General features: G+C 26.1%; 1 long non-coding RNA gene across 1 annotated transcript; it reads right to left on the bottom strand.

Annotated features, from left to right (window-relative positions):
• Positions 1-1,159: 1,159 nt before the first annotated feature.
• On the bottom strand, positions 1,160-18,086 carry LOC126302198 (uncharacterized). Its single transcript, XR_007553115.1, has 2 exons — positions 17,390-18,086; positions 1,160-1,776 (listed from the first exon to the last, which is right to left on the bottom strand). It is a non-coding gene; the product is annotated as an uncharacterized LOC126302198 (long non-coding RNA).
• Between the last annotated feature and the right edge of the window lie 1,509 nt (positions 18,087-19,595).

The following is a 19,595-nucleotide window of genomic DNA, read 5'->3' as shown; positions in this document are numbered from 1 at the left end:
ACATATTTCTTAATTAATGTCCATGTCGCAAACGCATGAGATAAATTAATTAAGGAATAAAGTTAATTAGCTTAGGAAAAGCATATGTTTTGAAAACATAAAATTAGAAGTTTAACTCTTCTATTAACTTTTCTCAAAAAATTTCACTAAACAAAGGAGATAAATAAAATCTTTAAACCAACAAAGAAAATAAAAAAATTCAAAGATAAAGGTAAAAAACTTTTTCAAGCTAAGTACATTAATTTATCATAACGGAACCGTGGTAATGTTCCACGAACCCAAATAAAACCAAAAGATATAATAGCAAGCTTAATAAAAAATATAAAAGAATAAAAATCACCGCCCAAAAAAATTAAAGCCAATAACATTCTTATGAAGACAATTCTAGTATATTCAGCTAAAAAAATTAAAGTAAAACCACCCGCACCATACTCAATATTAAATCCTGAAACTAACTCAGATTCCCCTTCAGCAAAATCAAAAGGAGTACGATTAGTTTCAGCTAAGCAAGAAGCAAAACAAGCTAAAGCTAAAGGAAAAGAAATAATAATAAATCAACAATAAAGCTGATAGTTTATAAAATCAAACATATTAAAACTACCAATTAAAATAATTAAAGACAATAAAATTAAAGCTAAACTAACTTCATAAGAAATTGTTTGAGCAACAGAACGAAGAGAACCTAATAATGAATAATTTGAATTAGAAGATCAACCAGCAATTATAACAGTATAAACACCTAATCTAGTACAACATAAAAAAAATAAAAATCCATAAGAAAAAGAACACATATAAGCTAAATAAGGAAAAATTACTCAAACGGCTAAAGAAATCATTAAATTAAAAACAGGGGAAAAATAATAAAGTAGGTAATTAGATATAATAGGAATAGGCTGCTCCTTACAAATTAACTTAATAGCATCTCTAAATGGCTGAGGAATTCCAACAAAACCTACCTTATCTGGACCCTTTCGAATCTGAATATAACCTAAAACCTTACGCTCTAATAAAGTTAAAAAGGCAACACTAATTAAAACACAAATAACCAATAAAAGAAAATTCAAAATAAATATAAATAAATCATAAAGTATCAATACTATTTGTAGAAAAAATCTACATAAATGAATTCTAAATTCAACACATTAATCTGTCAAAATAGTAAATAAATTAATATTAATCAATATAACAAAAAATATTTTAACCATATGGTCCTTTCGTACTAATATGGATTAACAATCTTAGGATAGAAACCGACCTGGCTCACGCCGGTCTGAACTCAGATCATGTAAGAATTTAAAGGTCGAACAGACCTAATCATTGGGCTCCTGCACCCAAAATTTTTCTTAATCCAACATCGAGGTCGCAATCTGCTTTGTCGATATGAGCTCTCAAAAACAATTACGCTGTTATCCCTAAGGTAACTTAATCTTATGATCATAAATTATGGATCAAAATAACAAACATAAATAAATGATATAATAATGAAGAGTTTATCTATTCTTCATGTCACCCCAACAAAACATCATCATTAAATATAGAAAGACAAACAAAAAACTATATAAAAGTAAAATGTCAAGCTCTATAGGGTCTTCTCGTCCTAAAGAAGAATTTAAGCCTTTTGACTCAAAAGTTAAATTCAAAAATTTATTAAGAGACAGTTGATTTCTCGTCAAGCCATTCATTCCAGCCACTAATTAAGAGACTAATGATTATGCTACCTTTGCACGGTCAAAATACCGCGGCTCTTTAAAAATACGCTCAGTGAGCAGGCCAGACCTCAAAATATAAACAAGAGGACATGTTTTTGATAAACAGTCGGAAATCAATTTTGCCTAGTTCCTTATAATAAGTTCACAAGGTAAAAATTTCATACAAATAAATATACTAATTCTATCATTATTACAAAAATTTTAAAATTAAATTAATAATCTTAATAAAAAACCTAAAATATTTATAAAATCAAAATAAAAAATAATGAACTAAAACGTAATCTTAAAGATAGCTGGTTTAAAGCTTACTATTATATTTCTATAAAATAAATTATAGGTTATTAACTTCAAAGCTTATCCCTTAAAGAATAAATAAGTTAATATTTTTACTTAAAAAATTAAATAAAAACAAATAACTTTAAAAAATTAAATTTTTTCTTAAGAAACTAGATATCTTGGGAAACGATTAACATCTCATTTCTATAAATAATTTAATAATAATTATGAAACATTAACTATAAATTATTTATAAATCAACCCAAATCGAGACAAGTAAAATAAATACTAAAATTTTGATAAACCCTGATACAAAAGGTACAATAAATAAAATCTACTTAAAAAAATTTAAAATAATATTTCATCAAACACTTACATTACCAATAAACTATAATTTAAAAAATCAATTCTATAAAATATACTAAGACAAAAATACAATAAAATTATTTATATTAAATAATTAAATAAACAAAAAATAAATATAATAAAATAAATAATCAAGATATCCTGATTTGCACTGAAAAATTTTCAGTGTAAATGAAACACTTTACTAATAAGTTATATCTTGAAACTCTTCCTAGATACACTTTCCAGTACATCTACTATGTTACGACTTATCTCATCTAAATTGAAGCTACTTTAAAATAAAATAGAGTAGTCAATAATGAGAGCGACGGGCGATGTGTACACATCTCAGAGCCAATATCAGTTAAATTAAATAAATTAAATTACTATCAAATCCACCTTCATTAACAGTATTTCACTATCAAATCCGTTATAAACAAAAATCTATTGTAACCCACCTCCTCTTAACTATAAGCTGCACCTTGACCTGAAATATTTTATAATTATAAATCTTGAGAATTATAACTCTAAAAAGATTCTCTGATAACGGAGATATACAAACAAATAAATTAAGTAGAGTAAATCGTGTATTATCAATCATGGGGTAGGTTCCTCTGAATGGAATGAGATACCGCCAAATTCTTTGGGTTTAAAGACCTTAACTAATAGTACCCTGGTAAATATAATTAACATTTAAAATAATAGGGTATCTAATCCTAGTTTATTATTTAAATTTCACAGATTCATAAAAAGGGCCACAAATAAATTTTAACATTTCACCTTACAAATTTATATTTCAACCCTAATAATATAAACAACTGTTTTAACCAATAATATTCACTTGTATCAATCGTATAACCGCGGCTGCTGGCACGAATTATGCCGATACTAAATCAATTGCTAAATCCAAAATCACTTGATAATTAAATCAAATTACTGCAAAAAGAACATTTAGTCTAACAAAACTTACATATAATACAAAGAAAAAGTGAATAAACAAGCAAGAATAAAACTTTTAAAAATAAAAAATAAGAAAATTTTAAATCTATTAATTCAGGAAGAAATAAAAGATTCAAATATTTAAAGAAAAAAAAAGAAAAAAACCACCAACATTAACAAAAAAAAAAGAAACGCCCCTATGTATGACCACAACAACTTCTCTATTATATATAATTAAAGATTAATATGGAACATGTATAGCAATAAATGTATTATATTGTTTCTTATTTAATCTTTCTTTTCACTAATAAATAAAGAAAGATTAAATAATATAATAAATATATTTATATAATTATGTAATTTAATATAATTTGTTATTAATATGAATTCTTTTTTTTATATTAAGTTAACTTTCATATATATTAGTTAAATAATCTAATTATAGATAAATTACATAATTATATTATTATAATTAATATAATTATTTATATTAATTATAATATTTTATATTTAAATTAATAATTTTATTTATTATATCCAATTATAATAATATTAAATATTAAATTACATATTATTATATATATTATATTATAATAACCTATTTTAAGCTAAAAACATAAGTAGCTATAATCCTAGGTAAATAATTGCATTAAAATAATCAATTGATAATGGTAAGTTGAACTTATAATACTTTAATTTCAATTAAATGTAATATATTAATATAAATTATTTATTATATATATATATATATATAAAAATAAAATGAGCAGGATAAATTAATCCTAATTAAACAAAATAATACATAAAAGAATTTCAAAAAAAAACTTTCGATTTATATATTAAATAAATGAAGTGCCTGATTAAAGGGTTACCTTGATAGGGTAAATAAAGTAAATAAAATTACCTTCATTAAAATTACATAAGATAGAATTAAACTACCTCCTTTAGTATCAAAAACTAACGTGCATCATACACCTTAATGTAAAAAGGTAAGCTAAACAAGCTAATGGGTTCATACCCCATTTATAGAGGTATCAATCCTCTCCTTTTTAATGACCAACAACTCTACAAAACTTCTCTTCCTATCAACATTAATGATAGGAACGATCCTGTCCATTTCATCAAATTCCTGATTTGGGGTTTGAATAGGACTTGAGATCAACTTACTTTCATTTATTCCGCTCCTAACAAGAAATAAAAATATAATAATAAATGAATCATCAATTAAATATTTTATTGTCCAAGCAATAGCATCGACAATATTATTATTTTCAATTTTGCTGATTCAAATAAAATATCCCATGGGATGGGAAACAGAATTTATCCCATCAATAATAATTAGATCTAGACTATTATTAAAGATTGGAGCTGCACCTTTCCATTTCTGATTTCCAGAAGTTATAGGAGCATCAAGATGAAATAATTGTTTAACATTAATAACATGACAAAAAATCGCCCCAATAATGGTCTTATCTTATTGTATTCAATTAAGAACTTTTATTTGAACAATTATTATCTTAAGAATTATTATTGGGGCAATAGGAGGTTTAAATCAAACATCCTTACGACAACTTTTAGCATATTCATCAATCAGACATCTAGGTTGAATAATTAGATCATTAACAGTCAGAGAAAACATCTGAGAACTATACTTCATTATTTACTCACTATTAAGATTAATTATAGTTTTATTATTTAAGCAAATAAATTTATTTTTCATAAATCAAATTTATTCAGCCAGAAATATAAAAACCGAAATTAAATTCATAATATTCTTATCTTTATTATCTTTAGGTGGACTACCACCATTCCTTGGATTCTTACCAAAATCAATTGTAATACAATCATTAATAGAAAACAATATAACAACTATTATAACTATTATAGTTGTATTAACTACAATTACACTCTACTACTATATACGTATTTGATTCTCAGCTCTAATTATATCATACACAGAAAATTCGTGATCTATAAGATAAAGTCCCAAAAATCAAGAATCATTCTTCCTATAACAGTAATAATTTCAACAATAGGATTGATTTCAACATCAACCTTAATTTCATTATACTAAGGACTTAAGTTAATCAAACTAATAACCTTCAAAGTTATAATTAAAAGAATAATCTTTTAGGCCTTAGTAAAATTTTACACCTCTAGAATTGCAGTCTAGAATCATAATTGAATATAAGACCTAAATATGATAAGAGAGAAAACATCTCATAAGTAGATTTACAGTCTACCGCCTAAAATTCAGCCATCTTACCGCAAAAATGATTATTCTCAACAAACCATAAGGACATTGGTACTTTATACTTCATATTTGGAGCATGAGCAGGAATAGTAGGAACATCAATAAGAATACTTATTCGTGCTGAACTTGGCCAACCCGGATCTCTAATTGGGGATGACCAGATTTATAATGTTATTATTACAGCTCACGCATTCGTAATAATTTTCTTTATAGTAATACCTATTATAATTGGTGGATTTGGTAATTGACTTGTTCCACTAATAATTGGTGCACCAGATATAGCATTTCCACGAATAAATAATATAAGTTTTTGATTACTACCACCTTCACTAACCCTTCTTCTTACATCTTCTATAGTAGATAATGGTGCTGGTACAGGATGAACAGTTTACCCTCCTCTAGCAGGAGCTATTGCACATGGGGGTGCATCTGTAGATCTAGCTATTTTTTCACTGCACTTAGCAGGTGTATCATCTATTCTTGGTGCAGTGAATTTCATTACAACAGCAATTAATATACGATCAGAAAGTATAACTTTAGATCAAACACCTTTATTTGTATGATCTGTAGCTATTACAGCATTACTTCTCCTTCTTTCACTTCCAGTTTTAGCAGGAGCTATTACTATATTATTAACAGATCGAAATTTAAATACATCATTCTTTGACCCTGCAGGAGGGGGTGACCCAATTCTATATCAACATCTATTTTGATTCTTTGGACACCCAGAAGTTTATATTTTAATTCTACCGGGGTTCGGAATTATTTCACATATTGTATGTCAAGAAAGAGGAAAAATTGAATCATTTGGAACATTAGGTATAATTTATGCTATACTATCAATTGGACTAATAGGATTTATTGTATGAGCACATCATATATTTACAGTAGGAATGGATGTTGACACACGAGCATATTTTACATCAGCAACAATAATTATTGCTGTACCTACAGGAATTAAGGTATTTAGATGATTAGCTACATTATATGGAACTAAATTCAAGTTCAATCCACCATTATTATGAGCTCTAGGATTTATTTTCCTATTTACAATTGGTGGATTAACAGGATTAGTATTAGCAAATTCATCACTTGATATTGTATTACAAGATACATATTATGTAGTAGCCCACTTTCATTATGTATTATCTATAGGAGCAGTATTTGCAATTATAGGAGGTGTCATTCAATGATATCCACTATTTACAGGATTAACTATAAATAATACATGATTAAAAATCCAATTTACAATTATATTCATTGGAGTAAATTTAACATTCTTTCCTCAACACTTCCTAGCATTAGCAGGAATACCTCGACGATACTCTGACTACCCAGACGCATATACATCATGAAACATAGTATCAAGAATTGGGTCTACAATTTCTATTGTAGGAATCATTATATTCATTGTAATTATATGAGAAAGAATGATTACAAACCGAGCAATTATATTTAGAGCTAACATAAGAAGATCAACAGAATGACTACAAAATAACCTTCTGCAGAACATAGTTACTCAGAATTACCATTAATCTCTAGATTCTAATATGGCAGATTAGTGCAGTAGATTTAAGCTCTACAAATAAAGGTTTGACCTTTTATTAGAAAATATTTATTAATGGCAACATGATCAAATTTATCTCTTCAAGATGGAGCTTCACCATTAATGGAGCAATTATCATTCTTTCATGATCATACTATGGTCGTATTATTATTAATTACAGTAATTGTAGGTTACGCCCTAAGTTATATATTATTTATTGCCTATACTAACCGTAATATACTTCATGGACATTTAATTGAAACAATCTGAACAGCTTTACCAGCAATTACATTAATTTTTATTGCCCTTCCATCATTACGTTTATTATATTTACTTGATGATTCAGTAGATGCAATAATTACAATTAAAACCATTGGACGACAATGATATTGAAGATATGAATATTCAGACTTCATAGACGTAGAATTTGACACTTATATAACACCAGAACAAGACCTAGAAAATGATGGATTCCGACTACTAGATGTAGATAACCGAACAATCCTACCAATAAATACAGAAGTACGAGTATTAATAAGAGCATCAGATGTTCTACACTCATGAGCAGTTCCTGCATTAGGGGTTAAAATTGATGCAACGCCAGGTCGGTTAAATCAAGGAACATTCACAATAAATCGACCTGGATTATTCTTTGGACAATGCTCAGAAATCTGTGGAGCAAACCACAGATTTATACCAATTGTAATTGAAAGAACTTCAGTAAATTTATTTATTAAGTGATTATCTAAGATAATTTAAGGAGTTAGTTAAAATAAATAACATTAGAGTGTCAATCTAAAGTAACTAAAAAAAATTAGTACACCTTGAAATTCATCAGATGACTGAAAGTAAGTAATGGTCTCTTAAACCAAATAATAGTAAATTAACGACTACTTCTGATGGGGAAATTATATCCAAATCCCTCAAATATCCCCTCTTATATGATTCTCACTATTCATTATATTTTCAGCTACATTAATCTTGTTTAATCAAATAAACTTCTTCTCATTTAAACCTAACCTTATTAAAAGAGCAGAAAAAGGAACAATTGAAATAAAAAACTTAAATTGAAAATGATAACAAATCTATTCTCAACATTTGACCCATCAACTAACATCTTTAATTTATCATTAAATTGAACTAGAACATTTCTAGGACTATTATTAATCCCATCACTATTTTGACTTACACCATCACGAATTAACATTATCTGAAATAAACTAAATTTAACCTTACATAATGAATTTAAAACACTTCTTGGACCAAAATCATTTAATGGAACAACATTCATTTTCATCTCAATTTTTATTATAATATTATTTAACAATTTCATAGGATTATTCGCTTATATTTTTACTAGAACAAGACATTTAGCATTAACATTTGCAATTGCCCTACCTATATGGCTAAGATTTATATTATTTGGATGAATTAACCATACTAATCATATATTTACACACCTTGTACCACAAGGTACACCGCCTGCATTAATATCATTTATAGTACTAATTGAAACAATTAGTAATGTTATTCGACCAGGTACATTAGCAGTACGGTTGGCAGCAAATATAATTGCAGGACACTTATTATTAACCTTATTAGGAAACACAGGACCATCTATAGCAATAAACTTAATCTCATTACTAATTATTGGACAAATACTTCTATTAATTCTAGAATCAGCAGTAGCAATAATTCAAGCCTATGTTTTCTCAATTCTAAGAACTCTATATTCTAGAGAAGTATATTAAACCTATGTTAACAACTCACTCAAACCACCCATTCCACTTAGTAGACTATAGACCTTGACCATTAACAGGAGCAATTGGAGCAATAGTCCTAGTATCAGGACTAGCAAAATGATTCCACCTATTTAATATTAACTTATTCATAATTGGATTTGGAATTACCCTTCTAACTATAATTCAATGATGACGAGATGTAGTACGAGAAGGAACATATCAAGGATTACATACAGGATTTGTATCAATTGGATTACGATGAGGAATAATTTTATTTATTGCATCAGAGGTATTATTTTTCGTTTCTTTTTTTTGAGCATTCTTTAGAAGAAGATTAGCACCAACAATTGAACTAGGAATACTATGACCTCCAATAGGAATTCAACCCTTTAACCCTATACAAATTCCATTACTTAATACAGCTATTCTTTTAGCATCAGGAGTAACAGTAACATGAGCACATCATAGTTTAATGGAATCTAATCATACTCAAGCACTACAAGGATTATTCTTCACAGTGTTATTAGGACTATATTTTACAATACTTCAAGCATATGAATATTGAGAAGCACCTTTTACCATTGCAGATGCAGTTTATGGATCAACATTCTTTGTTGCAACAGGATTCCATGGTTTACACGTAATTATTGGAACAATCTTTTTATCAACATGTCTACTTCGACACTCAATAAATCAATTTTCACCAAGACATCACTTTGGATTTGAAGCAGCAGCATGATACTGACACTTCGTAGACGTAGTATGATTATTCTTATATATCTCTATTTATTGATGAGGTAGATAATTGTTTTTCTAGTATAAATAGTACATTTGACTTCCAATCAGAAAGCTTGATATAAATCAAGAAAAACAGTTCTAATTCTATCAACAAGAGTTTTCATTAGATTTATTATTCCAATAATTGTTATAATCCTGGCAACAACACTATCAAAAAAATTAATTAATGATCGAGAAAAAAGATCACCATTTGAATGTGGGTTTGATCCAAAAAGATCAGCACGAATACCATTCTCAATACGATTCTTCCTAATCGCAGTAATCTTTTTAATTTTTGATGTAGAAATTGCACTAATTCTACCAATTGTAATTATTTTTAAAACTTCAGACATTATAATCTGAACAGTATCAACAATATTTTTTATTCTAGTTCTATTAGGAGGACTATACCATGAATGAAACCAAGGAGCATTACAATGAGCAGAATAAAGGGTTGTAGTTAAATATAACATTTGGGTTGTATTCAAAAAGTATTGATATTATCAATCAACCTTAAATAGAATAAGAAGCGAAATATTGCAGTCAGTTTCGACCTGGAAGATTGGTATGTACTACCCTTATTCTTATTAATTGAAGCCAAAAAGAGGCGTATTACTGTTAATAATATAATTGAACTATAATAGTTCCAATTAAGGAAATGTAAAGCCAATATGAAAGCTGCTAACTTTTTATATTAGCGGTTAAACTCCGTTAACATTTCTAAAATTTATATAGTTTAAATAAAACATTTCATTTTCACTGTAAAAATAATATATCTATATTTATAAATACTTAAAAGTAAAAATACTTCCTTAACATCTTCAGTGTCACGCTCTAATTATAAGCTATTTAAGTAAACGAAAAACAATATTACCAAAATAAATATTCAAAAAATAAAAGTTAAAAGATAAATCTTGAAATTAGAATCATATCAACCTTGAATATAACCAATTAAATAAATAAATAATCTATATAAACCTTGACCACCAAGTAATTCACCTCAACCATAATCAAATGACTTAGATGAATAATAACCTATTTTTAAAGGAATATATCTAATAAACTTAGTTGAAAGAAAAGGTATAAATCATATAGAACCAGCAAATCTAACAAAAGAAAGTATACTTAAAGAAAATAAATTATGAGAAAAATCAAAATTAGAAATAAGATAACCTAAATAAGCACCTAAAATAACAACTGTAATAGTTAAAAACTTTAAATAATAAGGTAAAGCAATCACATGAGGAATAGGAAAAATTAATCAAGATAAAAGACTACCACCAAAAACAGCAACAAACAATAGACCAATTATTCCAAATGAAATATAATAACCCTTATCATCAAAAGAAAATCTAGAATAAAAATTATTATCACCAGATATTGAATAATAAAACAAACGAAAAGAATAAGAAGCAGTTAAACCAGTAGAAAAAAAAATAAAGAAAAAAAATTAAACAATTAATTCATCTTAAACAAACCATCTCAAGAATTAAATCCTTTGAATAAAATCCCGCTAAAAAAGGTATTCCACACAAAGATAAACTAGAAACATTAAAACAAACTGAAGTTAAAGGTATGAAATTAACAATTGATCCTATAAAACGAATATCCTGAGAATCCTTCAAATTATGAATTATTGAACCTGCACATATAAATAATAATGCCTTAAATAAAGCATGAGCCAATAAATGAAAAAATGCAAGCTTTGGATAACCTATAGCCAAAATTCTTATTATTAAACCAAGTTGTCTTAAAGTAGAAAGAGCAATAATCTTCTTTAAATCAAACTCAAAATTAGCGCCCAATCCAGCCATAAATATAGTTATACAACCAATTAAAAGTAAAAATCAACCACAATTATAAGTATCCAATATTGGTCTAAAACGAAATAATAAATAAACACCAGCAGTAACAAGAGTAGAAGAATGAACTAAAGCAGAAACAGGAGTAGGAGCTGCTATAGCAGCAGGAAGTCATGAAGAGAAAGGAATCTGAGCTCTCTTAGTTATAGCTGCTAAAACAATTATTATAGTAATGAGCTTTATTTCAAAAGAATTAGAAATAAAATCATAATAATAAATATAATTTCAACCACCAAAATTTAACATTCATGCAATATAAATTAAAATAGCAACATCACCAATACGATTAGAAAGTGCAGTTAATATACCAGCACTATAAGATTTTACATTTTGATAATAAATAACTAAACAATAAGAAACTAAACCTAAACCATCTCAACCTAATAAAATTCTAATTAAATTAGGACTAATAATTAAAAAACCTATAGAAAGAATAAATATTAAAACAATAATAATAAAACGATTTATATTCTTTTCACCAGATATATAATCCTCTCTATAATAAATAACCAAAGAAGAAATATATATAACAAAAGATATAAAAATAAGAGATATTCAATCCAAAATTAAAGTTATAACAACTATAGAACCATTTAAATTGAAAAGCTCTCACTCAACAAAAACTCTATAATCAATTATTAAATAATAAATACCTAAAATAAAAATTATATTTCTCGAAATAAACAAAGAAAAAAAACTCAAAGAACAAATAGAAAATAAATTCACGGCCTAAGATGAAAAACTTCATATCATTGATTCCACAAAACAATATTTTTAATTAAAATACTTAAGCAAACTAAACAAAGAAATATTCACCCTTTAAACAGAGAATATTTAAAGGCAATCAATGTAAAAGTAAAAGATGATATTCACGAAAATAACCAAGAGAACAAGTATAAACACCAGAATAATAATTCCCATGCTGAGAATAAGAATATATATACAAAGTATAAACAGCTCTAAAAAAGATAAAAAAATCAAAGCAAAGAATCTAAAAGAAGATCAAGATATAATTCTATTTAATAATCTAATTTCACCTACCAAATTTAAAGAAGGAGGAGCAGCCATATTTGATGATCTTAAAAGAAATCATCATAAAGCCATTCTTGGCATCAAATTAATTATACCCTTGTTAATTAATAATCTTCGTCTACCTAAACGTTCATAAATAATATTAGATAAACAAAATAAACCAGAAGAACATAAACCATGACCAACCATTAGAGAAAGAGAACCTACACAACCTCATCAATTCATAGTCATCAATCCACCAATAACCATTCTTTTATGAGCAACAGAAGAATATGCAATTAAAGACTTTAAATCAACCTGACGAAAACAAATAAATCTTACAATAACACCCCCAGATAAACCTAAAGACAATCAAAAATAATTAAACTTTAAACCCAAATAAGAAATAACCTTTATAACACGAAAAATACCATAACCACCTAACTTTAATAAAACACCAGCAAGAATTATTCTACCTGAAATAGGGGCCTCTACATGGGCCTTAGGAAGTCATAAATGAACCAAAAACATAGGTATCTCAACTAAAAAAGCCAAAATTATAAATACATAAAACATAAAATAATAAGAACCAAAATCAACCAATAAAGGAAAATATAAAGTATTAGAAAAATCATAAACCTTAAATAAAACTAATAATAAAGGTAATCTAGCAACCAAAGTATAAAAAATTAAATAAACACCAGCCTGCAAACGCTCAGGTTGATAACCCCAACCCAAAATTAAAAGTAAAGTAGGAACTAATCTAGCCTCAAAAAAAATATAAAAAGAAAGAAGACTTAATCTAGCAAATGAACAATAAAGCATAATTATTAAAATCAAAACCATAAAAACAAAAAAATTTGAATGATATGAACTTAAATAAACTGAACCTCTAGCAGTGATTATTAAAGAACAAATCCAAAAACTAAGTAAAATTAAACTAAAAGAAAAATAATCAATACCAAAATAATATCTAATTATATTCAAATCAGCATATGAATAAACACAAATTATAAAAACAAAACCCGACAGAAACATTAAAGAATGAACCAACCATCAACAATTATTTAATAAACAAAGAGGGATCAAAAAATAGTTATAAATAAATACTTTAACATAAAGATAAACCAAAAGAATTAAAAAAATCATTACCATGAGAACGAATTATTGAAACTAAAATAGAAAGACCTAAAGCACCCTCACAAACAGAAAAAACTAAAAAAACAACAGGAAAAAAATAATCATAATCAAACTCAATAAGAAAAACAATAACTAACATAAATAAAGAAAGAACAATATATTCTAATCTCAAAAGAACCATTAATAAATGTTTACGTTTAGAAGAAAAAACAAACACCAGCAAAATAAATCAATAAAGAAGTAAAAATAGAGAATATAAACATTAGTTTTAATAGTTTAAAAAAAACGCCGGTCTTGTAAACCGGAAATAAGTCCAGCCCCCACTTTTAAAACTTCAGAGGTGGAAAAGCTTCCATCATCGGTCCCCAAAACCGGTATTTTAAATAAACTAACTCCTGAAATGATCAAAATAATAATTATATCATTATCAAATGTAATAAATATTAATTTTATTAAATTAAGACACCCAATATCAATAATGCTTTTTATTATCCTTCAAACCTTCCTAGTTGGATTAATAACAGGAACAATAATAGAAAGATATTGATTATCATATATTTTATTTTTAACATTTCTTGGTGGTATACTAGTATTATTTATTTACATTACAAGAATTGCATCAAACGAAATATTTCAGCCTAAATCAATCACTATAATTATTACATTAATAATGTGAGTATTTATCATATTAATATTAATTATTCTAGATATATCTATATTTATAGACTTTTTCAAAAACACCGAAACTATAAATATTGATAATTCAACCAATTATCAAGAAATAACAATATCTTTAGAAAAATTATATAATAGACCAACATTCATTATTACAATAATAATAATAATTTATTTATTTTTAGCACTACTAGCAGTTGTTAAAATCACCAATATTAATCAGGGACCTATTCGTAAAATAAGATAATTACTAATGAATAAACCCTTACGATTAAGACATCCTTTAATTAAAATTACTAATAACTCTTTAATTGACTTACCTGCCCCAACAAATATTTCATTTTGATGAAATTTTGGATCCCTATTAGGGTTATGTTTGGTAATTCAAATCGTAACTGGACTATTTTTAGCTATACATTATACATCAAATATTGAAATAGCATTCAGTAGTGTAGTACACATCTGCCGAGACGTAAATAATGGTTGAATTATCCGAACCTTACACGCAAATGGAGCATCTATATTTTTTATTTGTATTTACTTACATGTAGGACGGGGAATTTACTATGGATCTTATATATATATATATACATACCTGAATAATTGGTACAGTGATTTTATTTTTAGTTATAGCAACTGCATTTATAGGATATGTCTTACCCTGAGGCCAAATATCTTTTTGAGGTGCAACAGTAATTACTAATTTATTATCAGCAATCCCATACTTAGGAACAGATTTAGTCCAATGAGTATGAGGAGGATTCGCTGTTGATAATGCAACATTAAATCGATTCTTCACATTCCATTTTGTATTACCATTTATTATTGCTGCTATAGCAGCAATTCATTTATTTTTTCTTCACCAAACAGGATCTAATAATCCTCTTGGACTAAATGGAGATATTGAAAAAATTCCATTCCATCCATACTTTACCTTTAAGGATTCTATTACATTTGTAATAATAACATCATTATTAATTATACTATGTTTAATTAATCCTTACCTATTAGGAGATCCAGATAACTTTGTACCTGCCAACCCATTAGTAACACCAGTTCACATTCAACCAGAATGATATTTCCTATTTGCATATGCAATTCTACGATCTATCCCTAATAAGTTAGGAGGTGTTATTGCATTATTTTTATCAATTAGAATCTTAATAATTTTACCATTTTATAATAAAACACCATTCCGAGGCATTCAATTTTACCCTATTAATCAAATTTTATTCTGAATTATAGTAGTTGTTGTGTGCTTACTAACGTGAATTGGTAAACGACCTGTTGAAGAACCTTATATTATAACAGGTCAAATCTTAACAATTATTTACTTCACATATTTCTTAATTAATGTCCATGTCGCAAACGCATGAGATAAATTAATTAAGGAATAAAGTTAATTAGCTTAGGAAAAGCATATGTTTTGAAAACATAAAATTAGAAGTTTAACTCTTCTATTAACTTTTCTCAAAAAATTTCACTAAACAAATGAGATAAATAAAATCTTTAAACCAACAAAGAAAATAAAAAAATTCAAAGATAAAGGTAAAAAACTTTTTCAAGCTAAGTACATTAATTTATCATAACGGAACCGTGGTAATGTTCCACGAACCCAAATAAAACCAAAAGATATAATAGCAAGCTTAATAAAAAATATAAAAGAATAAAAATCACCGACCAAAAAAATTAAAGCCAATAACATTCTTATGAAGACAATTCTAGTATATTCAGCTAAAAAAATTAAAGTAAAACCACCCGCACCATACTCAATATTAAATCCTGAAACTAACTCAGATTCCCTTTCAGCAAAATCAAAAGGAGTACGATTAGTTTCAGCTAAGCAAGAAGCAAAACAAGCTAAAACTAAAGGAAAAGAAATAATAATAAATCAACAATAAAGCTGATAGTTTATAAAATCAAACATATTAAAACTACCAATTAAAATAATTAAAGACAATAAAATTAAAGCTAAACTAACTTCATAAGAAATTGTTTGAGCAACAGAACGAAGAGAACCTAATAATGAATAATTTGAATTAGAAGATCAACCAGCAATTATAACAGTATAAACACCTAATCTAGTACAACATAAAAAAAATAAAAATCCATAAGAAAAAGAACACACATAAGTTAAATAAGGAAAAATTACTCAAACGGCTAAAGAAATCATTAAATTAAAAACAGGGGAAAAATAATAAAGTAGGTAATTAGATATAATAGGAATTGGCTGCTCCTTACAAATTAACTTAATAGCATCTCTAAATGGCTGAGGAATTCCAACAAAACCTACCTTATTTGGACCCTTTCGAATCTGAATATAACCTAAAACCTTACGCTCTAATAAAGTTAAAAAGGCAACACTAATTAAAACACAAATAACCAATAAAAGAAAATTCAAAATAAATATAAATAAATCATAAAGTATCAATACTATTTGTAGAAAAAATCTACATAAATGAATTCTAAATTCAACACATTAATCTGTCAAAATAGTAAATAAATTAATATTAATCAATATAACAAAAAATATTTTAACCATATGGTCCTTTCGTACTAATATGGATTAACAATCTTAGGATAGAAACCGACCTGGCTCACGCCGGTCTGAACTCAGATCATGTAAGAATTTAAAGGTCGAACAGACCTAATCATTGGGCTCCTGCACCCAAAATTTTTCTTAATCCAACATCGAGGTCGCAATCTGCTTTGTCGATATGAGCTCTCAAAAACAATTACGCTGTTATCCCTAAGGTAACTTAATCTTATGATCATAAATTATGGATCAAAATAACAAACATAAATAAATGATATAATAATGAGGAGTTTATCTATTCTTCATGTCACCCCAACAAAACATCATCATTAAATATAGAAAGACAAACAAAAAACTATATAAAAGTAAAATGTCAAGCTCTATAGGGTCTTCTCGTCCTAAAGAAGAATTTAAGCCTTTTGACTCAAAAGTTAAATTCAAAAATTTATTAAGAGACAGTTGATTTCTCGTCAAGCCATTCATTCCAGCCACTAATTAAGAGACTAATGATTATGCTACCTTTGCACGGTCAAAATACCGCGGCTCTTTAAAAATACGCTCAGTGAGCAGGCCATACCTCAAAATATAAACAAGAGGACATGTTTTTGATAAACAGGCGGAAATCAATTTTGCCTAGTTCCTTATAATAAGTTCACAAGGTAAAAATTTCATACAAATAAATATACTAATTCTATCATTATTACAAAAATTTTAAAATTAAATTAATAATCTTAATAAAAAACCTAAAATATTTATAAAATCAAAATAAAAAATAATGAACTAAAACGTAATCTTAAAGATAGCTGGTTTAAAGCTTACTATTATATTTCTATAAAATAAATTATAGGTTATTAACTTCAAAGCTTATCCCTTAAAGAATAAATAAGTTAATATTTTTACTTAAAAAATTAAATAAACACAAATAACTTTAAAAAATTAAATTTTTTCTTAAGAAACTAGATATCTTGGGAAACGATTAACATCTCATTTCTATAAATAATTTAATAATAATTATGAAACATTAACTATAAATTATTTATAAATCAACCCAAATCGAGACAAGTAAAATAAATACTAAAATTTTGATAAACCCTGATACAAAAGGTACAATAAATAAAATCTACTTAAAAAAATTTAAAATAATATTTCATAAAACACTTACATTACCAATAAACTATAATTTAAAAAATCAATTCTATAAAATATACTAAGACAAAAATACAATAAAATTATTTATATTAAATAATTAAATAAACAAAAAATAAATATAATAAAATAAATAATCAAGATATCCTGATTTGCACAGAAAAATTTTCAGTGTAAATGAAACACTTTACTAATAAGTTATATCTTGAAACTCTTCCTAGATACACTTTCCAGTACATCTACTATGTTACGACTTATCTCATCTAAATTGAAGCTACTTTAAAATAAAATAGAATAATCAATAATGAGAGCGACGGGCGATGTGTACACATCTCAGAGCCAATATCAGTTAAATTAAATAAATTAAATTACTATCAAATCCACCTTCATTAACAGTATTTCACTATCAAATCCGTTATAAACTAAAATCTATTGTAACCCACCTCCTCTTAACTATAAGCTGCACCTTGACCTGAAATATTTTATAATTATAAATCTTGAGAATTATAACTCTAAAAAGATTCTCTGATAACGGAGATATACAAACAAATAAATTAAGTAGAGTAAATCGTGTATTATCAATCATGGGGTAGGTTCCTCTGAATGGAATGAGATACCGCCAAATTCTTTGGGTTTAAAGACCTTAACTAATAGTACCTGGTAAATATAATTAACATTTAAAATAATAGGGTATCTAATCCTAGTTTATTATTTAAATTTCACAGATTCATAAAAAGGGCCACAAATAAATTTTAACATTTCACCTTACAAATTTATATTTCAACCCTAATAATATAAACAACTGTTTTAACCAATAATATTCACTTGTATCAATCGTATAACCGCGGCTGCTGGCACGAATTATGCCGATATTAAATCAATTGCTAAATCCAAAATCACTTGATAATTAAATCAAATTACTGCAAAAAAAACATTTAGTCTAACAAAACTTACATATAATACAAAGAAAAAGTGAATAAACAAGCAAGAATAAAACTTTTAAAAATAAAAAATTAGAAAATTTTAAATCTATTAATTCAGGAAAAAATAAAAGATTCAAAAATTTAAAGAAAAAAAAAGAAAAAAACCACAAACATTAACAAAAAAAAAAGAAACGCCCCTATGTATGACCACAACAACTTCTCTATTATATATAATTAAAGATTAATATGGAACATGTATAGCAATAAATGTATTATATTCTTTCTTATTTAATCTTTCTTTTCACTAATAAATAAAGAAAGATTAAATAATATAATAAATATATTTTATACAATTATGTAATTTAATATAATATGTTATTAATATGAATTCTTTTTTATATTAAGTTAACTTTCATATATATTAGTTAAATAATCTAATTATAGGTAATTTACATAATTATATTATTATAATTAATATAATTATTTATATTAATTTTAATATTTTATATTTAAATTAATAATTTTATTTATTATATCCAATTATAATAATATTAAATATTAAATTACATATTATTATATATATTATATTATAATAACCTATTTTAAGCTAAAAACAAAAGTAGCTATAATCCTAGGTAAATAATTGCATTAAAATAATCAATTGATAATGGTAAGATGAACTTATAATACTTTAATTTCAATTAAATGTAATAT

Source organism: Schistocerca gregaria, unplaced genomic scaffold (genome assembly GCF_023897955.1).
Source record: "Schistocerca gregaria isolate iqSchGreg1 unplaced genomic scaffold, iqSchGreg1.2 ptg000169l, whole genome shotgun sequence".
Classification (NCBI taxonomy): domain Eukaryota; kingdom Metazoa; phylum Arthropoda; class Insecta; order Orthoptera; family Acrididae; genus Schistocerca; species Schistocerca gregaria.
Note: the sequence above shows the minus strand (reverse complement) of the source record. Positions and strands in the feature narration are given on the sequence as shown.